The 25,682-nt window shown below is 40.4% G+C and overlaps 1 long non-coding RNA gene across 1 annotated transcript; it reads left to right on the forward strand.

Moving 5' to 3' along the window:
* The first annotated feature begins 4,376 nt into the window (after window positions 1-4,376).
* LOC309657258 lies at window positions 4,377-24,276 on the forward strand. Its single transcript, XR_014261744.1, has 2 exons — window positions 4,377-22,956; window positions 23,310-24,276. It is a non-coding gene; the product is annotated as an uncharacterized lncRNA (long non-coding RNA).
* Window positions 24,277-25,682: the final 1,406 nt, after the last annotated feature.

The raw sequence follows: 25,682 nt of genomic DNA on the forward strand, positions 1-25,682 counted from the left end.
AAGTCATCCTTATTGAAAGTTTCCTCTTACATCTCTTCTGTGGTTTAAAATTTTTTTGTTTGTTTATTAACACTCTGCCTAGCTTTAATCCTTCAGCTTTTTATTTTGCAGATCTTTCTTTTCCATGAATAGTGATTGGGCCTGTGACACTAAGGAAAAAGGAGAGACACAGAATCCCTCATGTAGATGTTGTGTGTTCTGCCTCGACAACTCTCATAAAACATTCCTGGAGAAGAGGCGGTGAGCGTGAATGAAAAAGAAAAAGCAAAATCTCATTCATGTAGATTCCACGTTGTTTCCAGTTTGATCAAAATTCATCTATTCTGGTAGTGAAATGAATCCATGAGTCTTATGTGATTGTGTCACAATCTGCCATGATCAGTATATTTTGTCGATGACTTAACAAGATTAAACATATATAAAGCACTATATTCGTGTAGAGCAACTCATTTATTTCTCATGAAATCTGATAGTCTGGTTCCAACTTTAGAGGAAGCCTGGCAGTTATGCAATTATTGCCTCCAATGGCAATTGCCCAAATTTATAAAATTGGCCTCCATTTCATGCTTCAATTGTCAATGTTCACTGATCTTTGCAATATTACAATAACAGAGCAAAATAGAAAGTCACTTGGTCCAGCCATAAGACAATAAAGAAAACCACCAGGGTGTTAGTTCTTTCTAATTTTGGCATTGATACAAAATTTCTAGGGAAACTTTAATACCATCCTTCCTCTGTTTTTACTGAAAAGTGGAATAAAGAGAAAAATGTACTATTTTAACATTTTTGAAGTATTTTCCAATGTGAAGTCTTAATACCCAGTGATTGAATATCAAAAGAAAACAAGAAAAACATGTGTTTCTGTCTGTGTGTGTGCACATGCATGTGTGTGTGTGTGTGTGTGTATGGGTTACTTTCTCTGTTTTGTCTCTCAAAAGTGCCTATGGCCCAATTTTATTGGTATCTTTCATGGTGTTTACTAAGGTTCCTGGCATTCAATTTTCCCTTGGAATATTTTGAAAATTCAGTAACAGTTAGGGTTTCCTTCAGCTGCAAATAACAAACTTAAAGAAGTTAATTATCTGAATCTCCTTCCTTTCAGATATGTGAAGACTAGAGGCATGCAGTCCTGAATGGGAAGAGTATCTACAAACTGTCCCCAGGGAACCAGGCTTCTACTTTCCTGCTCTGCCATGTGACTTTCATCCTCATGCTTACAAGATGGCTGCTGTACCTCTAGGCACCACATCTTACATTCCAGGCAGCAAAAATGAGAGTGAAAGGGCCAAGCACTATGCCAGCTAAGTCTTTCCGTTTTTCTCAGAGAAAAGTCTCACCCAAGAAGATTCTGATTCTATCTTACTAGACAGAACTGTCACATGGTCACTGCTAGCTGGAAGGAAGCCTAGGAAATTGAGATTTTTAGCTGAACTCCAAACAAAATCAGGGTTTCCTTAGAAATGGCAGAGTGGTGATAAATATTGGGTAGACCAATTTCAGAGTCTTCTACAATTCTTTCAATTAGTGGTTAGGATATAGTTACATATTCTTTTTTTGGCTTTTTTTTATTGAAGTATAATTGATTTACAGTGTTTCAGGTGTACAACAAAGTGATTCAGTTAGATAGGTAGATAGATATTCTTTTCCATTATAGGCTATTACAAAATATTGAATATTGTAGGTCCTTGCTGTTTATCTATTTTAACAGATTCATTTTTATTTAATAATTGACACTGGATACGGGTCAAAGTTATGTAAAATTGTAATGTTTATGATGCCAAGAGGGGGGAGCAATCTGGAGGGAAATCCTCAAACACTGTCTGACTAGTGTGTGGCAGTGTTAGGATTGTCAGATGAGCCCCTGGAGAACGGCTCTAGTACAGCTGCCAGTGCTGTAAGTGTGTGTTCCCTGGGTGTCCTGGTAGGAGAGTGGGTGGGAGAATGGCAGAGGGTGAACCAGGAGAGAAAGGGTTCCAGAGCTGCAGTGTGGAGGGGGAATGACTTACAGAAGCCATGATGAAGGCTCACGCACAGAGCTTCAGATACTGCATCACTATTTCCCTTGATACTGTGTTCATCACAGGAAATCAGAACAGTGTCTAATTTCTCTACAGGATATTGATGACCCCAGGGAGGCCAGTGATGATTATTATAAACACAAAAATACCTCCACCATGTGCTGGTACTAAGATTCTTTATTGATCCTGCATCAGATCCCATCCAGTGTTCTTTATGTTTCATTTGAATGAGTATGTAACTATTCAAAAAATGAATATGTAACTATATCCTCTCACCACTGCCTTTCATGGTAGCCTGAAATATGTCATTTCTCTCCCCCCACCCCCCAGTCAGAACTTCCTCTGCTTAAACTTAGTATCTGTCAAGGCTGAAATTAACAGTAAAATTACAGGCTGTATTGTTTCCGCTTCTAACTAGCTCTGTGCCAGACCACCCATTGTTAAGCACAACAATTTAACTAAATTGCTGTAAATTATCCTCATTTTATCCCCATTTAATTGACACTATTGAAACCACATTCAGTGATTTGTTTTGTTTTGTCTTTCTTTCCTGTGTGTTTAGGGACTGAAGAAGTTTGTGTAACAGATTACATGATAACTAAATTGTTTTTTGATCTTGTTCATAGGAGGTTGTGCATTACAGTTGGTCAGAGGTCTAGGCCTACAGATTCTGGATGTTTGTAAGCTGGGAAGTCGCAGAATAGAAAGGGTCAGACATGGGGTGTCTTCTGCAACGTGTGTATCTGTGATTCATCTCCATAGTGTCACCGAGAACATTTATAGCTAAGATAACCATGGGGCCACTAAGAATTGTGACCACGGAAGTTAACTACTGGCTTTTCAGCAGTTATTGCAAAAGCAGACAGGATCCAAGAGATTGATAAAGGGTAGAAAAGTGATGCATTTTCTTCACCTAAGAGGAAAAAATCTCTAAAAGGAAAAGCTTCAGAAATCTAGACATGACTAGCTCAAATTCAATACCCATTAGAAATACTGGAATGAATCATGAAAGAATCAATTTGTACACAACTGTACAACTACAAGGGACTAAGCCAAGAAATCCACAGGGCTTTGTGAAGAATATATTCAACAGCCCAAACCAATTTCCCCCTGAGCATTGTGACAAGTCTAAAAGATCAGGAGAAGCAACGGATAGGACCCGATCTGCTGTGAAAGCCACTGTCTCCTCCTGCATGTGGTCCCATCTCAGACAGTGAGTCAGGGCGCTGGGATCTTAGAAGAGAAAGGTAGATTCACTGTAAAGTTACCCAGCAGAGCAAGCCAATAACAGGGCATGTAAACCGGACAAAATTCCCATCAATAATTTACCTAGAAAATCAAGATTAAGCAAAGTGAAATGAATTTAAGATAATAATTCTAGTAAAATCAAGAAAAATCGGAACATAAAATGAGCTAAGTTAATATAAGTCTGAGTCGTCTGGAGATGTATTCATTGATTTCCTATTTAATTCAACAATCATTTTATTGTTATTCATAATATTTATTGAATAATACTATGGAAATACACCAAGATAATCCACATGAGAAAGACACAAGCTATTTACACAGAGCTTGCCATAGCAAGGGAGTCGTTCACCACCACTTGTGTTTTGGCAGAGACTCAAAGGCAGGCAGAGGAGTGGGAAATGTTTACAGGAAAAAAAAAAAGGGACGGCGCAGGTATGGCCTGATTGGAGGCTGTTGGCCTTGGGGGGGACGGAGGTACGCTAAGTAGAAGCAGGGCATCCTGTATGATTGGTTAGGGGTGCACATTTTGCTTTCTCTCACTCGTCCTAAATTGGAAGCAGGACAAAAATTGGGGCAGCTGCTAATTTAGGGCAGATGGTTCCAGGAGTTATCGTTTGGTTTCCGGGATCAGTCACTAGAGACAGTGGTCTGACTTCCTACAAGAAGGCCTCCTGGGCTGGTTGTGACAGATGGTGGGTCAGAGTTCTATCTTTACATGTGGTCTGGCCCTTACCCAGTTATTAATATATATTGTCCCTCATTACTCCATGGCAGGCACAGGCATGTAACATTCATTACGTTATTTAATCTAATTTAATCCCAATATGTTGCTGTGAAAATTTCTATTTTACAGAGTAAGAAACCGAGGCTTCACCAGTTCAGATAATGTATCTGACCCACAGGGTAAGTGATGGAGTCAGTGATAAGATTCAGGTCATCTGACCCCAAAGCCTGAGCTCTGGAGGTTGGTGGTAATTGCATGATTTGGAAATTGAGAAGTAACTGAGACCGGCCTGTCTGTCTGGTTTTTGTTTCCCGTTCTATTGGAGATTTTACTCCAATCCTCTCTCTCATTGTGTCTTTCTTTTCAGAATATTAAATCAACTTCTACAGCAGAGGGTTAACCAAAAGGTCTACAGCCAAGCAAATAACTTGAATGCATGAGTCTCCTGAATATAAGGCCATGGTAGGGAAGGGCCCATACCTGCCCAGAAAGAGAGTGTCTCAAGCCCCCCTGAGGCTTCCTCATTCATTTTATCAACAGTGCACTGAATGAACAATACCTTCCAGGCAGGAGCTCACAACTCGAGTACTAAAATCTGCAGTAAAATCAAGTGGGAAAGGAGCTCAATTAAAAGTTTAATTTGAAGACCTTTTAATGCCCCTTCTGAATAAATAGATTTTAAACTGATATCCTTTAAATATTCAAAAGTAAAATAATTTGAATGAAATAGCATAATTGGGAAATTATACAGAACAGAAGCGGAATAAAAATTGGCTGGTACAAATATTCTAATTAGATGCCTCTTTGAATTTTGTTGCTATCATAAGACTCTACGTTTTCAAAGGTTAAAGTGCTTGGTTCTCTTCTGCTGTGGTAGGTCTGCAGCCACACAGAATGAAAGTTAGGGACGCCAAGGAATTATGAACATATGCAAACTACTTAAACACTGGATTGCATTTTGCAACCTGTTAACAGAAAAAAATTTTCAAATAACTTCCTTTGTTTAAATTGTAAAATATTCTAGGCTGAGTCAAAGACGACTAGGGATTATATTTACCAGTACTGGAGAATATTAGGGTGTAATGTAAATGGAGATCCACAATTTGGAAATGCAATAGTGGTTCCTAAGCTGCTCACACAGCAACCGCCCTTGGGAATCATCAGGGATAAGAGAGTCAATTTCACTTCTGTTATCTGTGCCTTAGATTCATGTTTTTTCACATTATGGTAAAGACACGAATGTGCACCAATTGTCCCCAGTAAGTGGTTAGCGGAGAAATTTTGAAAAGGTAGGATTGCACTTAACTCAAGCTTCCAGCTTCCTTGGTCCAGGAAATGAGTAAGAGCTTCATTGCTGGGGAAAATTCTTGTCAGCCTGTAGAGAGAAAATCATAGGAAGAGAGACAAGAGGTCTGTATGGACCCCAGGTCCGCAGAAGGCTATGACGTGGCAAAGGTAAGAAATGAAGCCGTCAGCGTCTGCACAGAGGTGGGGTCAACCAACCAGGGCTGTTCCAGAGAAGAGCTACACATTCTGAGTTGAGGGCCCCTGCTGCTTTGGTGGAGGGTTGGAGACGAGAAATAGAGATGAACCTAGGAGTGGATGATCACATGTCACACAGTCCAAGCCATTCCCAGTTTATAACCAATCATCCTGGAGTAATTACTATTAGTGCCAAAAGTGTCCTAGTTTAATGACTAGGGTCTCACTCTACCCTTCGTGTCTGACCAGCCTGAATTCATCTGTGGTCCCCAGTGTCCCAAGTCCAGACACCTGATTTCCTCCATTCTCAGCACAGCCTGTGAAGGTCTGACTTTTCAAATGACCCTTGTTCATGAGTGCACCGGAGAGATATAAAGGGAACACCAGGTGCACTCAAGAGACAATTCATCTACCTTTTTTGTTTGGGTATATTTACACCACTTCCATTATCTGATTCATAAACATTACAGATCTGGATGGAACTCCCTTTGAATTTCTGCTCCAGAGACCTGGGAAACCTGGTCCTCCCAGCGGTTTCTTCTTCTTTGTCTTACTTTCTGTTTATAACAAAACAAAAGCCCCAAAACTGGAAGTTCAATCTGAAACAGTACTAATATACAAAATGTAGGCACATCTCTGGAGAGGGAGAAAAACTTTCCTCTCTACTCCTTTCAAATCCATTACTTTATTTAGACTCTGAAATAATTAACCTTGATATGCCTCAGCAGTTCACCTTCTGGTTATGGCCAAATACCTCACACTGACCAACCCTCTTGAATATTTCTACATAAAATCTGAACAAAATACACAAAACAACACCTTAGAGGAACTGGAGGGTGACCCAAAGGAAACAAATAGTATAGTGTGAAGTTCAAGTTTCTTTCTTCTTTCCTTTTCTTTTTTTAAAGCTTTTTACCTGAGAGCAGGCTTTAGTCACCTGCCTATAAGGTGTCTAAAACTCACATAGAAACCTGCTGTATTACAGGCTTGAGGAATCAGAGGACAGAGTTCGGGGAAACTACAGCAGCTAGAAGGTGATGGAGGAAAATCCCTGAAAGGAGAGACTCAGATGGGGAGCTGCAGATTTGGGATATCAAGTCCACACAAAGCTCTTACTGGTCCCGAACCCCTCCTGTGCACACAGATCACAAGCAGCACAGCTAATGTTGTAAGAACTGAACAGAGATTTTGGCTGCTACCCACCAGGAGGAAGACCGTGTTTGGAGTTTGAGTCCAATCAAGTTAACTGCCTGTGAAAACCAAAAAATCAAGCCCTGCCAGAGGAACATAACAGAAGAATTTCTATGCCACATTATTCACAATGACCAAGACACAATCCAAAATTACCAGACTTACAAAGAAACGGGAAAATGTGACCCCTATTCAAGGGAAAATGTGACCAATGGGGACTTCATGCCCTGCAGAGTTAGGAAGAAGAAGTAGCTAGAACCATGGGATTCTCTGACACAGAAAGCTGAACAGAACCCTCTACTCAGATATCCACATCACACTTCTAATTTTTAAAAGTCCACTATTGAAGGGTACTCAATTCAAGCCCTCATTGACTAATACATTACTCTTTACTATCAGCAGCAGAGAGCAAGGAAAGTGGGACCACACCTGGATGGAAAAAGGGAGAGAAGATTTTACGTTTCCTTAGTTATGTAAGCTTGCTTTGAACTTGCCTGTGCCTGGTGACATGTGGCATTTAAAAGAGCTGCTGGAGGAGAACTCCTGAGGTATGATGATTGTGCTGCTCATTTACTTAACTTCTCTGAGGAAGACTTTGGAGGTGATCTAATTCAACCTCATCATCTAAAAATTAGTCTTAGAAAAGGTCAATGTGGAACATGGCCATACAGCTAGTTAGTTTCAGTGATAGGCCTAGAAGATCACACTTGGATCCCTAGCACTTTGTGCTTCAGCAACCTTCCATTTATTATTTCATTCATTTCATTGCATTTTTTATTGCATGCCTTCAATGTAACAACTATTCTGGGATCTGGGTGTTAAAATGAACAAGGAAGATGATGTCCCTGCATTAAATCTACTCTTGACATTCTTCCTCCAAAACTACCCTTTCCTGGTTTAGACTGTTAGACCCTTATCTCTTAAGATTCTTTCAGTACAGCTTTCACTTCTCATGAAAGCTTTCTATTTGTTAATTTCCCTTACGTGGTATTACCTCCCCCAGATTAATCCATAAGAATCAAAATAAAACTAGACATCTCATTAGGCAAAAGAGCTGCCACTTGGTCTTTTCCTATGACTTAGTGGCTAGGTGTCATTCCCTTCCTTTTATGATGCTTCAGCAATTGCTGGTCTGTTTCACTGAAGGCAATTTGAATAAATATTATCAGATACAGCAGTTTAAAAGTTCTTTATGTCAAAGTCATAAAAATATGCAACATTTCTTACCTACTATCTTCTTGTTGCTTTGGGGGCAGCATAAGAAACTAAGTTTGTTGTACAGAATATAATTTCTTTTTAAAATTCCTTTTAATGTTAAAATCCATTGTGGTTTAATGGAACTTTGCTTTCCAAAATTAAAAACATATGATTGTAAATGCTTTCATGATAATTTCTCTTCTCTGTTGGAAACTGACCATTTACTGTAAAGGACATATGTCATTTTTGCAGTCCACCATCCATCACCACTTCTTTTAGTAACAGCTTTTTCAGGAACTCTCCCTTTATTGGATGCATGTGGACCAAACCAAATCCATCACCCCACTTACCCAGTAATGATACCCTGAGGACACTCGGGACCAGAGCATCCCAGAGAGGTCTCTGGAGATGCTGAACCTGCTGATTCACTTTCCTCTTTCATCTTATTATTTAAATCATAGCCTTATAAAAACTTCCGGTATCCTTGATTTAACCAGAGTTTATTTCTATTTCTTAAAGCTGAAAAATTCTTAGTCATCCATAAACTCCTGTTTCTTCACTTAAATATTATCACTTAAAGCCAATGTTAATATCACCTATAAATGTGTAAATCTGAATTAAACTGAGTGAATAAATTTGATATAGGTTATTTTCTTACCTTTGCAACTTAGTGAGTATAAAGGGAGAAAGTCTTCTTTGCAATTCTACTGTATAAAAATGATCGCTTCTTTCTTGGCAAAACACAACACAAATGTTGAATATTTTATAAATCGCCTCACTAATTCTCTAGTTAAAATAAAACCTAGGAAGAGTTAAGCAGAAAACTTTAAAACAGTGAAATTGCTGAAAATATCTATGCAGTCACCACAATTACTACTGCTGCCGAAGCTACTGCTAACTAGATAAGACAATTCATTGGTCATCTACTATGTGCTTAGTATTACTGTAAATACTCCCACAGTACGAAATAGTAGGCTTAGCTCATAAGCTCAAGGAACTTTCACTGACTAAAGGGGAAAAATAGCATAAAAGCAGGGGCATGTTAATCTGGGTTTTCAAGTTGAAAGGGACATTTTGATAAGTAAAAATTAAATTGTTTTTTCAATGTTGAATACAATAGGATAGATGGAGAAGAAAGTATTGGGTTGGATAAAATTTCGTTGAAGTTTTCCGTTACATCTTACAGAAAAATCCAAACTAACTTTTTGTCCAACCCAATATTTGGAAAAGCAGTGTCTATGAATGAAGAAATTGAGGTTAGACGACTCCCACCGCATAATATCAGGATGTATAATTTGCACAAACATATGCATACAGACTGACTAGTTCCCTGTGGCTTAAATAAGAGACTATTAGTTTCATTAGCATAAAAACATTTAAATAACAAAGGATTAGTTGTGTCATTTCAGATCACACAGCTAGGTAAAAATAGAAAAAAAAAAAGGATCACCTAGGCTTCCTGGTTGAAAACTGTACTCTTTTAGGTTATGCCATGCTTCTCAAACTTGAAAACTGTTTGATATTTTTTTTAAGAAAAAAAAATTTCCAAAACCAACAAAAAGAATCCTTATTAATGTATTCATATTAATTGATGGTACAATATGCTACAACAGAGCTCTACACTGATTTGCGTTCTTGTGCCTCCATTTTCATAGAGGAGATGACATTGTCTCCTTCCTTCCAAAATGTGAAACTGGATGGCCACCATTCAAGGCTCTACTTTCTTCACTATCCAATTTAGCTGGAGAACAGTCTTGCTGAAACACCGTTGCTGGCTCTTCAAGTCTTTTCATTTCTGCATGTATTCATAAAATAAAAAGATCAAGACATCTCTTTCCCAACTTAATGAACCACAGAAAAACATTCCCCAAGTTCTCTCCAAAAAGCCAGACATCCCACAGGCTAATCGTCATTTCTGATAAGATCAAACTTCTGGTCAAAGGCCCTGCCCTTCACTCCATATACATAGAAAGATGGAGATATTGATACATGTCTACATATAGAGAGGGTCAAGATTTAAAATACCCAGTAGAAACAAGAATTGAACACAATCCAGTCGTGGCGGGATAACAGAGCCCGCTTCCCTATATAGGGTGCGGACCTCACTCTGTGTTCTTTTTTTGAGTAGAAACTGCAAATGGTCTCCTCCATACTTCGGGTTTCCGCTAGAAACAAGCTGTTCATCTATCCTGGAAAAGGCAAAGACCCCTGTATGACAGGAACTGGGTACCCCCAAGTGTTGGCTCGAAATTAGAGCTGAGAGAGCCTGTCTCTGGGGGGCAGAACAAGAATTTTAACACATGACTCACCCTTGCCCTGTCTTTCATTTTCACTGGAGAACTATGCAAGTAAACTTACATTATGCCTGATTTTCTCTGATTTTTTTCCTTTAGAACTTCTGTGAATGTGTTTTTGCTATTCAATACTATATCAATAAAGTGTAAATAGTTCCCATACTTGGAGTTTTCAACATAATTTTCCATCAACTTTTTCTCTATTTTTTAGAGTTGCAGAAGTGGGAAAAGGGTTTTCTCCTATACACATTCACACATTCCCCCAAGCCTAAGGCTCAATTAGCCTTCACTTCTGTACGTTTTCTGTCGAAGCCCAGCTGTGTTACGTTCACTGCAGCGGCCTCCACACCCACGCAAAGTCTTTCGTTCAGAAGTGAGTAAATATGTGCCCTCCAGACACAATCCTCAGTCATTTCAGGGTTGACCAGATATTAGAAGTTATGTTTAAAAGTTAACTCTAGTCTGCTCCTTCTTATTTAATTTATTTGAAAGTAATTTATTTGTTCTATATACATTCTACAATTGTATGAAAACATCTTTATATTAGTGTCCTATTGCTGTCATAACAAATTCTACAGCCTTAGTGGCTTAAAACAGTGCCCACTTATTATCTTAAAGTTCTGGAGATCAGAAGTCCAAAATGGGTGTCACTGTACTAAAATCGAGGTGTCAACAGGACTGCCTTCCTTCTAGGAAAGAAACTGTTACGTGCCTTTTCCAGCTTCCAGAGGCTGCCTGTTCCTTGGTTCATGGCCCCTTCTTTCATCTTTAAAACCAGAAGAGTAGCATCTTCAAACCTCTCCAACCCTGACATCTTCTGTCCTCCTCTTCCATATTTAAGGACCTTGTGATTGGACCCACCCAAATCATCCAGGATAATCTCCTTATTTTAAGGGCATCTACTTAACCACTTTAATTCTATCTGCAACTTTAATTCCCCTTTGTCATGTAACATACATATCCCTGGGTTCCAGGGACTACGATGTGGGCCCTTTGGGAGAGGAGGACATTGTTTTGTCCAACACAAACTTACTGGCTGTCCTTTGGTCCATCTTATTTCTGTGCACAGATTAATGTTATTGGAGTCACTGCACAATTTTGTCTTCATGCTCTTTTGCTGCAACCAAGGTTACCAAATAAATGTTTCTATTTGATGCAGTTATTACAAGTTGCTATGACCATTGTTATTTGTAAACTGCTTTTAATGATGACTTATTTTTATTGTTTCCATTAGACTTAGATTTCTCTCTAATCCCCTAGCTTCACGTAGCACGTAGATTTGATGTCCTCACTTGCACTATCACCATATCCATTTTCATAGACAAAAACATGAGACACAGACTCTTTCAGAATTCAGTGCTGGGCTGAAATTGTGGTTCTTGTGGGTCCTGCTGAAGACAATTTAATTTCACTGTATCTTAATTTACTAGAAACAGTGATACAAAATAAGATCTGGTTGAACACCTGGGGTGTCGAATCAGAGTGATGAAGATGGAGTGGGAGTCAAGATGCTCTTGGTGTTAGCCAAGCCTGGACATTTAATTTCCCAAAATGTATGATGATGAGTTTTCTCTAACACATAACGGTGTCCTTCCTATTGTGAATAATTGTGTTACTTTCGTGTGAGAGGAACATGCTTACTTCCCGAGCAATCCCATCCCATGTTACCTACTTCATTGTTATCTAGTTCTTACCTCTGTGACACCTGAGTTCACAGGTTTTCCAGCCCCTCAATTTTCACATCTGCTTTCTGCTACTCATTCTCTTTTCCTTCAGTTAAACAAAAATCACTAGATTTAGAGTATCCTGATGATACCCTACCTTATCTACAAAAGGCTAGATACTGCCCACTACCTGTGCCATCACGGTGAATTCCACCCGTGTGTCTGCAGTGTGCTGAGTTAGAGTGGTCGTCACAAAACATCAGCCTACATTTTGTTCACATTCAAGTGATGTGGGGATAGGCATTCCTAGGATATGATTTCAACACATGGAATGGTTCATTATTAGAAGTAGAAAGGATGAACATTCTCCCGTTTGTTCATTCATTCATTTACTTTTTTTAATATATATTTTGATTCTCATTATATCTTGTGGACCATTTTTAAAATCTTTATTGAATTTGTTACAATATTGCTTCTGTTTTATGTTTTGGTTTTTTTGGCTGCGAAGCATGTGAGATCTTAGCTCCTCAACCAGGGATCGAAACCGCACCCCCTGCATTGGAAGGCAAAGTCTTAACCACTGGACCGCCAGGGAAGTCCCTGTTCATTCATTTACTTGTTTTGAGTCCTAAACACTGGACCGCCAGGAAATTCACTTACTCATTTTGAATCTAGTTGTCAGGAAAGACCTGCTGTGCATGCCACAGACCATGTTAGATATAATGGATGTAAGAATAAGTGAGATAAAATCTTTTCTTTCATAAAGAACAGAGTCTAAAAGAGGGAAAATAGATATTCAATAGAGAGAAAAATAGTCTACAAGCTAAAGCTGTCTTGTGTCATTTCCTTTCTTCAGTTGGCTCTCTCATTATTCTCAGTTCAGCAGTAATGTTGGTCCTTGGATCTAACACAATGGACATTCCCAATGGAAATGAGATAAAAATCATCATAAGAGCTTAAGAAATGTTCACTTATGGTTGAGGGTAAGGAGGCCAAGATCTAAGGTGTTTTCTTAAAATCCAGCTTCAGATAACATCACTGTTATCAACTTTCATAAAGTTTAAAAGTCTCTTAAATCAATTAAGGCATGATGGACTCCCTAATTTTAAGAATTAATTTTTATTTACCACAAAATATTTTAATGCACGGGCTCACACATGACCTTCCATATAAGAAGAGTCTATATTTAAGCGAAGCGATGGCTTTCTAGAACTGGAATGAGCATCCATGTTTGAAATTAGAATGCAGGTAAAACTTTCTTCCCCACTTGAGTCTCAGGAAAGCACATGGTGTGAAGTTAGCCCCTTCTAATAAGCTACTTATGCCAGTTTCCTGAAGTCAAAGGACGAGAAGAAATGATCTTCCTTCCTTCCTTCTTCAGGACCCAGTGGGAAGCTGGCTGGCCCCCTTCTGAATTAAGTCATCACTTTTTACCACTCTTCTGGAACTTATCAATGTCTCCCTGGTATTCTTACATAAACACATAATAAAGTATGAGCTTCTGCAGGACAGAGTCTGTGATCATCTCAGATCCCAAACAGCCCCCATGACAGGGGTTGACTCTCTGAGGTTCACTCTCCACAGTGGCTTCTTGAATGTGAAAGGCCTAGTTCCAGGATTCTCACGGATGCTTTAATCCCATCCCATCAACAGGGCAACAGCTGTCAGTGAACAGATCCTTTTTATTTGAGATAAAATTCTTCCAGAACTTAAAAAAAAAGCTGATATTTTTACTTGTCGCAAGGCACACTTGTGCTCCACAGATCTGCTCTCTGCTTTTTTGATAAAATACACTTGGCTCAGTCTACAGGCATCTCTTTACTTCAACACTCCTGGTTCCCTAAAATCCTCCAAACCCACATCAAGTGCAACAGAGCTTCACAGACTTGTGCACAACCCAAAGAACAAGTGTATCGATGCATCTCTTTAATCCGGATGGAAGATCAGTCTTGTCTGTAGGCAACTAGGATAAGTATGATGACAGCCCCAAGCATGGGGCATGGGTGTCTGTGGCTTCATGCAACCCATAGCACTTCGTGCCCTTTGCCTGGCTGAATCGAGAGGGGGGAACTTAGGCACCTGAGTGACACTGATAGAAGGGAGACAGCCGGCATAGACCCTCCCACACAGGCTGCTACAGTGTGTGTTAGGCCACATGCACACTCAGGAGACCCCATCCCGGGACACTGAATTTAAGAGAAGAGCGGGTCCCAGCCCTAACTCTGCCCGAGCGAGACCTGGGACCTGGAAGGTCACTTTGCCACTCCTGCCTCAGTTTCCTCAGGGGTGGAATGATGGGGCTGTAACCAGATTAGCTCCAAAGGCAATGCAAGCTGTGGTACTTTGTTCTTTAAAAACATTAGGGACCAACACAGGTCAAGATGAGATTCATAACACCATAAACACGGCTTCCAAGAGTTTCATAATATTGTAAAGGTTGTGCCTCGGTCTGGAAAGACAATTAAAATGAGATGTTTGCAGCTGCAGTCAGAAGTTTGTTATGATTGAGGAGCTCATAGATGATCATAAATGACTGTATGACTGAGGAAGCACAAAGCACATGCCATCCCAAGATTTCTATTCTTCTCCAGAGCACAGAAGCCAAGACCCATAGAGTTTATTCCTGACAGTCACAAAGGGGAGGGGTGTTCCCCAGTGCAGTACAATCTGAGATTCCAAGTAACTATTGGAATTAAGTTGTGAATGCAATTTTTGTCTGTTTTTTATTTTAGGAAGATACATATTTTTTAGTTCATATCAATTGTATTATCTCGAATCCAGGAGAAAATCATAAGATGACAGAAATCAAAGTAGCAGTACCAAAACATATTTCAAAGCGGTCACTGTAAAGTATAGGGATATTTTACATCGATTTTGCCAAAGATATCATTTTCCTAAAGATTATAAAACTTTTGTAAACCTTTCATTGGAATTAAGTTTTCTTTAATGGTACAAATTTCTAAAATCTAGAGTGTATAAGTGCAGTTAGATACAGCTGTCTTTCAACCATATTCTTCTATGATTTGTTTTTTGAAGGAGTAGAGTATATTAAAGCCCTTTTGTGTTCAAGACACTGATCTATGGGGTACTTTAAGGACGAGGCCACCTTGATCTTTCCTTGGAAAAGTTACAATCGGTGAGAGATGATACACACACAAATAACCACCAAACCACACAGTGACAGAGAAGTACTGCTGAAACTTCTCAGTCTACACAGTCTGTTCTTAAACATAAACTCTTGCTGATTTTCTCAGCAAGTCTGCAGAATAGAAGAAGATGGGTAATAGTGCTCCAAATTAACCAACAAAGGCACAAACTCAAGTCACCAAGACCATGGTCAGCAATTGAGAAATGCAGGTTTTGACTTCCTCCTAATACATCAAGCTGTTCTTACAGCCGATGGGAGATACACGTTATTTCCCAAGGTCAAGATTAGAAACCAAAGAAGCCTTATTGGAAGTTAGGCTTTTGATCTGAGTCAGGAAGAAGAGGTGTAAGTTCTCTGAATGGAGTTGAGGATGTTTCAGAGAAGGAAGAGGATGGGCAGAAGGATGGACGCAGTGCAGTGTAAGGGATGCTCAAGTGACCTACGAACAAAGTGCTCTGACCGAAGGATGAGGGTCCTGCAGAGCAACAGGGGCTACGAGCGCGGAGAGCACAGCAGCAGGTCAGGGTCTGCAATGTCCAAGGTGGAGCTCGGACTGAGCAGTTCATTCTGCAAAAAGCTGGAGACATTGGAAATACTTAAGTAAAAGACAGTCATAGATGAAACGGATAGTTTAGAAAGAGTAATCTAGAAGAGTCATACACCTGATCTATAGACTTACACGTAATCTTACAGACTTGTCTTATTGGTGGGGGATGGAGGGAAATGAGAATTAATGGGGGTCTGAGAATAAGAACCTCAGCTCTCACTTCTAAACACAAAGCAAGGTCTATCCCTACCACACAAAGTCCAGAGGTTGTGTTCATTTCTGAGTCCAAATACTAAAGCCACGTCACCAGAAATCTGTGAGAGATTTTGCCCCGCATCTCCTCGTTCTGCTTTCCTTTGTGTTGGTTTTTCTCTCAGGCACATTTTCCGCACGTGGCAGGCAAGGAGGCGCTGTCACTCTAAGCTTACGTGATATTTACCACCTAGGAGCTCAGAAGGGAAGATATATTCTCTCTCTAGTATCACTTCCCATCCATCTCAGGTTGGTCCCTTTAGGGTGCCAGGTCTTACTGAGCCCTGGAGGAGAAGGGTAATTGATTAGTCAGCCTGGGCCATAGACACACCCCTGTGGTGGACAGGTGAGGACCCGTGATGGACAGTCTGTTGTAAGTGGGTGGGGCTGGGATATGCAGACCTAACAAACCATCCCCTAATGATGGTGACTTTAAACAGTAAAGGTTTCTTCATTGCCCAGGCTACACCCGCCGTTCATGGAGGGGCTCTGCCCTGGACCCAGGCCTATGCAGCAGACATCCTCGGGATTGTTACCAGACACTGGGGCAGAGGAAGAGAGAAGCATGGCAAATGACACACTGGGTCTTAAGACTTCCACCAGGAAGTAACTTTGGTTACTTCCTCTCACATTCCATTGGTCAAAGCCAATTATGACATTCACGGTCAAAGAGGCAGAAATTGCCATCTTATCATGTTTCCAGAAGGAGTCAGGAAATGGTCTGTGAAAAGCAATAGTGACCCCACACGGCCCCCCAGAATCACAGGATGTTCAGAGCACACTTCGGAAAGGAAAGAATAGGGCAGTATTAAGTCAAGCACTGCACCGGAAACATCACTGAATTACAGTTAGGAGAAAAGAAATAATCCTGCCATAGGGTGAGACAGAGAAAGGCCTGAAGTGGGGTGAGGAAGTGGAAGGGGCAGAGTGAGAATCACTTCAGAGGAATAATATTAGGACTTAGTGAGAAACGGGGTAGAAAAAGAAAGCACGTTTAACACTGAGGGTCTGGGATTTTGTTGTTGTTGTTTGCTTTTTATTTATTCATTTTTGTCCTGGTGCCTGGAGAGACCAAAGTAGTATAAATAGAAACAGAAAAATCAGGATAAAGAGAGAGTCAGTAAAGGAAGATTATCAAACTCGAAATGTCCAGAAGGCAGATGGAAATGTGACCCCAGAGTATCCTACGAGGTCACTGTCATAAGACTTTCTACAATGGAGACACTTATGAGCTGAATTGTGTCCCCTCAAAATTCATACACTGAGGGACGTGCCTGGTGGTCCAGTGGTTAAGACACTGTGCTTCCAATGCAAGGGGCATGGGTTCGATCTCACATGCCTCACGGCGTGGCCAAGAAAATATTTAAAACATAAAATAAAAATTAAAAAATAAACAGCTTTTTAAAAAAAAATTCATACACCGAAATCCTCGTCCCAGGACCTCAGAATGTGACTGTATTTGGAGATGGAGTCATTTAAGAGGTGATTAAGGTAAAATGAAGTCACCAAGGTGAGCCCTGATTCAATACGACTGGTGTCCTTATAAGAAGAGGAAGTTAGGACACAGACACACACAGAGGGAAGATCACGTGATGACACCAGAAGACGATCATCTCTGTGCCACGGAAAGAAGCCCTCAGAAGAAACCAACCCTGTGACACCTTGATCTCAGATGTCTAGCTTCCAGAAGAGTGAGAAAATAAATTTCTGTTCTGTCAGCCGTCAGGTCTGTGGTTTCTTGCTATGGCAGCCGGAGTAGACTTATATGGCAACTTCAGAGAGAATTTCCCAGGGATCACGTTGGACTTTGAAATAAGAAGCTTGTGATTTTACATTTGTACGATTTGCACATTCCCGCAGAAGCTGCGTGAGAGATTCTGAAACTGTGTTCACGTTAAAGCGTTATTCGTGCTTCGCTGGAACTCATTGTGTTGTCATTATTTGCCCTCAATTACCCCATAAGTGACTCAAATTCTAGAACCTATATTTAGAGGAAAATTGCTGATCAGAGGAGCGGAAAAGAGTCCCCTGAAATGGGGCGGCTTGGGGGCAACCCGCAGGTAATAGTGCTGACTCGTCAGTGTTGTAGATGCTATTTTCCAGTTGAGGCTGCAGTCATGTTTCTGGCCTCACGTGTATTTTTCCAGGACTTTGCCGCACCCCACACATAGCTGGAGCACAGTTCTCCTTCCCTTGGACTTGGGCTGTTGTAGTAACCATCTCTATGAATAGGATGTGGTGGAAGTGGTACTTCTGGGCCTGGCTCTCTCTCTGTCAGGATACTCACCCTTAGAACCCAGCCGCTACGTTGCGAAGAAGCTCAGGTCACATGCAAAGGTCACATGTAGATGTTTAAGGCGGCAGCCCAGGTTCCATGTGACAGTCACGCATGTGCGTGAATCAAGCTTCCAGCCCCAACACCCCTGCCTCTCCACCTTGAGCTGCACAGGCTCATGCGGAGAATTTTCCTTGAAAATTCTATGCTTTAAGGCCACCTCTGAGTGAGGGGTAAGGCGCCTTCTCTCTTGGCCTCTGCCCAGCGCCAGCCTGCAGCCTGGAGGTCCGGCAGCTCTGAGACCTCCCAGGGGTCTACAGCGTCCTTATGAGTCTGGGGCAGCAGGAGGGTCCTCCAGGGGCTTTGCAGGCAGAGCTCGTGGGCCAGTGGTGATTGGCCCACCAGGAGGCAGGCTTATTTGTGGGGACACACAGAGCACCCCAGAAGTCACTGGGGTGTCCTCGGGGGGAAAGGACTGATTCTCCATCACCAACACAGTGGGGACTTGCACCGGGGAGGGACCCACTACTTACTCTTGCACAATCATGCCACTGCCCCCAGCGGCTCCTATGATCCCTCGGTTGAGAGGTTTACACCGTCCATTTACATGGGCCTCACCTTGTGCAAACTGTATACACTTATCTTCTCAGAGTCATTCAGAATTCTAGGTGATTTTCACCAGTGAAACTGGCAAACGTTAAAAACATAATCCCCATAAAGCTGATAGTACGCTTGGAAGTAAGCAATTTGACACACTGCAGCTGGAGAGAACTTTGTCAAAGAACAATTTAGCAATGACACCAAAAGCATGACATAGATGCATAAATTTGACCCCATAACTTCATTTACAGGACTGAATCCTAAGAACCAAGTCATGGATGTACACAAAAATATGTCTACAAAGACATTCACCGAACTTTTGTTTTCAAAAGTGACTGTTGAAGAACCTAGGGGCAGGACAGGAATAAAGACACAGATGTAGAGAATAGACTTGAGGACACGGGGAGTGGGAAGGGTAAGCTGGGGCAAAGTGAGAGAGTGGCATGGACATATATACACTACCAAATATAAAATAGATAGCTAGTGGGAAGCAGCCGCATAGCACAGGGAGATCAGCTCGGTGCTTTGTGACCACCTAGAGGGGTGGGATAGGGAGGGTGGAAGGGAGATGCAAGAGGGAGGTGATATGGGGATACATGTATATGTATAGCTGATTCACTTTGTTATACAGCAGAAACTAACACACCATTGTAAAGCAATTATACCCCAATAAAGATGTCAAAAAAAACAAAAAAACAAAAAAAACCCAATATGGCAACCTAAAAAAAAAATAAAGTGACTGTTGGAAACCACCCAAATTTCCAAAATGGGGATTGAGTATTCATGTAATGGAAATTAATATAGACACTGAAGGTGATTCGAAGAATATCTATGGGCACTTAAATGGGAAAATATGCCTGCTCTAACGTCAGGAAGGAAAGTACCTGTCAGGCAGCACTTTGAACCCATATGGATAGCCGGAACAGAACAGGACCCTATGGTCCTTCCCCCCATGTCCTCAGCCTGACTTTTGCCTGTATAAAAACTTTAGCCAAAGAACAAGTTTAATCAGAGAAGTGAGAAAATACAGAAACAAAGGAAAACAGTCAAACAAGACCAAATAATAATCATTTAGTCATTAAGCAAAGCCAGGGACCTTTAGTTCCTCCTCAAGGGTTATAGATAACATTCTGAGCCGTATCCTGTGAACTGTCTTCTAGATACTGAAACCCCACCAGGTGGAAGAAGTTAACTACATGACGACCAGGCTATAGCCATGACATAAGCTGCCACAGTTCTGAGAACCAGCCTCAAAGAAATGGGAATAAACTGACCCTGGAACTGAAGAGTCACCGTACTTAAAACAATCAAGATGACACTGATCAGATCACCGCAGGACCAATTTCAAGATGCCCATCAGAGCTGACTGTGCTGTTTCTGCATGAAGCCCCCTCCCTCCACCTATAAACCCCCGAAACTCCCCTTTCAAAGCTCTTGCCCACTGATTGGCAGTGGGGGGAGTCAGCCTTTGGATAAAAGTCTGCCCTTCCCCCTCTCCCCTCTGTCCAGGTTGCCAGCCTCTGAAATAAAGCAAACTTTCCTTTCCACCAACCTGGCCTCTTGAGTATTGGTTTTAAAGCTGTGAGACCCCATTTTCAGTAACATGGCCTCCTTACCCTAAGAAATCCAATCAGAAGGCTGACCATCATCCCCCTCCAGGGGGAAGCACAGCTTGGCAAGCTTGGCTCTCGGTCTTCACATTCTCCTTCCCCACATTCTTCCTCACTAACAGTGTGTTTGGATCACAGCGTGCAGCTGTACAAAGCTGCATTTCCCAAACCTCCCTGATGCTAGTCAGTTAGATGAAGCAGAAGCCTGTTGCAGATTTTTGAGAAGGTCCTGCTTTGGTAAAGGGCCCCCTTTTCTCCTTGATTTCTTTTAATTCCCATCCCTCATTCTCTTCCTTTCTAAAATGCCAAAATAATACTTGGAGTTGGAGCAGCTGTCTTTTGTCTACAGGAGAGAAAACCTCCAGGGGCAGGAGGCTAAAGGAGCCCTGGTTCTTGAAGGCATGGCTGAGCTGCTGCACCAGCCCTGGACTAATTATATGAAACTGAAACCCCGCAGGACATTAAGCCACCATTTCTTAGGTTTCTGTTACTGACTCACACTTTGAGCTCATAAAAATTGATAAAATGTTAAATACATAGTCAGTTTAAAAGGTTTTTAATAAAATGTATGCATTGAAATGTATTTAAATGGTATAAAATTACAGAAGCAATAAGAGAATATTTCATATAGAGAGAGAGAATATATATGGAAAGGCCTTCCAAATAGTTTATTGAAAATATTTTTATAAAAGCATTAAAATATATTATTTTCCTAAATATACTTCTCACCAAATTTCACTGATGTGTAAGCACTTCATATTAACAGCGTGTGATGTTTGGAAATCAAAACAGGCTTTTCTGTTAGCACATGAATGGTGATATTTGCCGTTTCCAGGCATGTTAGCTGTCAAGGAGTTGGAAAGCAATGGCAACCCTCTCTGTACAGCTTAATTACTTGTCCTGGGAAGATAGAGCTATTTTAGCACAAGGCTTTGGAGCTGCCGAAATGTACAAGCGCCACATCAACACTGCTACAAAATTCCCTATAAAAAGCTAGAAAACACTTTGTCTGGGTTCAAAACAAACAAAATGTATCTATGCCTTTAGCACATACACTTTTAAGTGTTGGTTTCTTCAGCATTTATTCTATCTACGGAGCCGCAAACCACGCAATTAGGACAGAGCCCCACTGGACTGCCTTCAGGCTGCAAGCAGCTCATTTCTCTTTGATGTCAGCAACATCTCCAAACTTCTGGGCTCCTTAAATCCAAAACCGGAAGAGCGTTTAAGAACTGAAAGTACTGCTGCCCTCACAGCGATGTCTCCCAGCCCCTCCACCGTACCTTTCACTTTCCCTCATCCATCTCCCTTTGTCCCCTTAACAATCATCAGCCAATTCCCTCTGTCCGGGAAGAAGGAGGAATGGGTAAATATTTATTAGTATCAAGTATGCAAAGTAGATCTATTAACTCAGATTTCCGGATATTTTGTTGGTAGCTGCTACTCCCAGAATCTGTGTTTTTAAAATACTAAATGACATTCTGTTTATTCAGTCACCTGGTGGCCATCTTTATTGTACTAATTAACTTTTTTTTTTTTTTTTGGCCATACCACCCAGCAAGTGAGATATTAGTTCCCTGACTAGGGATCGAACCCTCGCCCCCTGCATTGGAAGCGCGGCGTCTTAACTACTGGACCGCCAGGGAAGTCCCTGTACTAACTAACTTTTGATGAGCATTTTGAAAGTCTACTATAAAATGGTGAGTCATCTCTGTCCCTTTCTGGCTTAACTCTGAAAGCACAGGGAAAAGACCTTATGGCCTAAGCAGGAGCTGGGAGAGTTCTTCTCTTAAAGAGTTGGGCTCTTGCATGATTATCCTGTGGTGAAGCCCACCACTCAATAAGCCCTGTCCCTACCCACAGAACTTCCCAGTAGCTATTTATGACTCGCTAGTGACTATGAGTAGACAATCAATAAAGACCCAAGATTTGAAGAAAACCTCTACCATGAAAGGTAATATGGAAGGCAACAAATAGAAAATAAGAACTACAGAGACAATTCAGGGAGCAAAATGGAATTATGTAAAAAATAAATAACTGCATCAGAGAAATAAAGAAAGATAGTGCACCATAAAACAAAAAGAGAAGGAATATTTTGAAAGAAAAACACAAAGAACTTGCAAAAATTAAAAACTGACACTAAGGTATTTGTCCAGGATCTCACAATGGTTGGTCTAGGGATAGAGCTGGATCTGCTCATTTCTGGTCCAAAGATCTTTATTCAAAATTGCTTTCCCAACTTTACCTACCATTATTTCCACTTTTTAAAATTTGATGTTTTAATATAACTTTACTAAATGAACGTCAGAATGATTCTAATATTTGGTATGATTTTAATTAATTTCCACATGTGGGTACCAGTGCTTCCCCCCCTGAAGTTGTGACTTAACTTCAGTTCTGTTTTATCTAAGCTGAATGCTGTGAAGTCACCAGAGCCACTGGTGAGTGCAAACCTGGTGAGATATATTTGCCTCTGAAAGGTTTACTAATTGGTATTTCTAAATCTTCAAATCATGGCCTAACTATTCAAAAGATTTTTTCCTTAGTGGTATTTAAGAAATGTCATTCTCAGAGAATTCTGCAGACTTATATATTTCATTTCTCATCAATGTATAATTTCTATGAACCCATCAATTCATAATTCCTATGAAGCCAAGAGTGATTTTCACAAGGGCTTGACATTAAAAGTACTGGAGGGCTTCCCTGGTGGCGCAGTGGTTGAGAATCTGCCTGCTAATGCAGGGGACATGGGTTCGAGCCCTGGTCTGGGAAGATCCCACATGCCGTGGAGCAACTGGGCCCGTGAGCCACAACTACTGAGCCTGCGCGTCTGGAGCCTGTGCTCCGCAACAAGAGAGGCCGCGATAGTGAGTAGGCCCGCGCACCGCGATGAAGAGTGGCCCCCGCACCACGATGAAGAGTGGCCCCCGCTTGCCGCAACTAGAGAAAGCCCTCGCACGAAACGAAGACCCAACACAGCTAAAAATAAATAAATAAATAAATAAATAAAAAGTAGCTATTAATTTAAAAAAAAAAAAAAGTACTGGAATTCTTGATAGACTCTGTGACCTTGAAGAGTTTGAATCAATGACATAGAATGTTTCTCTATAAAAAATAATATGCATTTTTTTGTAAAGAACTTTGATTCTTATTGGCAAGCATTTAGAAATATATATGTTCAGTAAGGCCAAACTCCTCTTATAAAAGTCAGCTATTTTTAACATTATGTGTCACTATAGATATAAAAAGGACACTTACTGAATAAACAATAGTATTGAAAAACACTAGTTTTCTTTTAAAAGAAATCAGTATCCAAATTCTTAGTATGCATGTTGTGTAGAACTACAGAAAAATTTTAAATGATGTTTCAGTGAGAGTTAAGGTAAACTAACTGCTTTAAGAAATGGTTCCAATATATGGTTTTCAAATATTTTCTCCTGTTCTGTACGTTGCCTTTTCATGTTGTTGATCATTTCCTTTGATGTGCAGAAGATTTTTAGTTCGATGTAGTCCCACTTGTCTATTTTTGCTTCTGTTGCTTGTGTTTTTGGTGTCATATCCCTGAAATCATTATTTAGATGAATGTCAAGAACTTTTCCCCCTATGTTTTCTTCTAGGTGTTTTACAGTTTCAGGTCTTATGTTTAAGTTTCTAATCCATTTTGTATGGTGTAAGGTAGGAGTCCAGTTTCATTTTTTTGCATGTGGATATCCAGTTTCTCCAACACCATTTGTTGAAGAGAGTATCCCTTCCCCATTGCGTATTCTTAGCACCCTTGTCAAAGATCAGTTGACCATACATGCATAGGTTTATGACAAGGGACAAACTACTATGACTCAACAGCAAAAAATCATAGTAATAATAACCCAATTAAAAGTAAACAAAGGACTCAGACTTTTCTCCAAAGAAAGCACACAAATGGCAAATAGGTATATGAAAAGATGCTCAACCTCATTGTCAGGAAAATGTAAATTAAAACTACAATGAGATACCACTTCATTCCTGTTAGGATGGTTACAAGGTAAAGAGAGAGAGAAAAGGGTAACAAGAGTTGTCAAGGATGTGGAGAAATTGGAATCATTGTGGGTTCCAATATCCCAACTGTTTGTGAGTATTTAAAATGGTGTAGCAGCTATAGAAAATAGTATGGAGGTTCTTCAAGCAATTAAAAATAGAACTACTATATGCTCCAGCAACCCCACTTCTAGGTGTATATATCCAAGAAAATTGAAATAGTGATCTCAAAGAGGTATCTGCACTTCTGTGTCCATCACAGTACTATTCACATTAGCCCAGATACAGAGACAACTAAAGCGTCCATAGACAGATGAATGGATAAAGAAACTGTGGTATATTCATACAATGGAATATTATTCAGCCTCAAAAAAGAAGCCTCAAGATATAGAAATCCTGCCATTTGCAACAGCATGGATAAACCTGGAGGACATTACACTAAGTGAAATAAGGCAATCACGAAGGAAAAAATACTGCATGATTCCACTTCTATGAAATATCAATAATAGTCAGTCTTACAAAGCAGAGAATACAATAGTTATTGCCAGGGGCTGGGTGGTGGGGGGAATGGGAAGATGTTTAATTGTTATAAAGTTTCTGTTTAGCTAAATGAATAAGTTTTAGAGATCTGCTGTATACCACAGGGCCTACAGATAACAGTACACTACTGTGCACTGCAAAATTTAAGGGGCTAAATCTCATGCTAAGCATTATTACATACATAAATAAATAAATGAATAATTTTTTTTTAAAAATGAGACACAAGGAAACTCTGGAAGGTGTTGGTTATGTCTATTACCATGGTTATGATGATGGTGCCTCAGGTATTTGTATATGTCAAAACTTATCAAATAGTACACATTAAATATGTACAGGTATTTTTATATCAATTACATGTCCGTAAAGCTGCTTATATCTATCTGTATAAATCCATGGTTCAAGCACCACTGAAGTTATATTTTCTTATTTATGTTTGTTTCTGGTTTTTTGTATTTTTGCTCAGATAAATCCTTCCAGGTCAGGAGGGGAGTACAGGGAGTTCTCTCCTCTGCAGTCATTTGAAAACCCAGATTGGAGGGTTTCTGCCCTCGTCCACACTCCAGCTCTGCCCATTTTCAATTAGAGACACTTTTGCTCCCTGTGGTGGAGGCTTCACTGTGAGATATTTGCCTCTGCCTTGACACCTAATATTAATTCTAGACTAGATATTTTAATCAATTTTTTGAGCTATAAATTACATAAAATAAAATTCAACAGTTTTAAGCATACAATTCAATAAGTTTATTTGTATTTATGTAGCTACCATCACAAGATATAGAACATTTACATCATCCAAAAAATTTTCCTTGAGCTTCTTACCATCAATATCTTCTTCACCACTCCCTCTACCCTCCAGCAAACACTATTCTGCTTTCTGT

The sequence above is a fragment of the Balaenoptera physalus genome (genome assembly GCF_965194825.1).
Source record: "Balaenoptera physalus genome assembly, chromosome: 3".
Classification (NCBI taxonomy): Eukaryota; Metazoa; Chordata; class Mammalia; order Artiodactyla; family Balaenopteridae; genus Balaenoptera; species Balaenoptera physalus.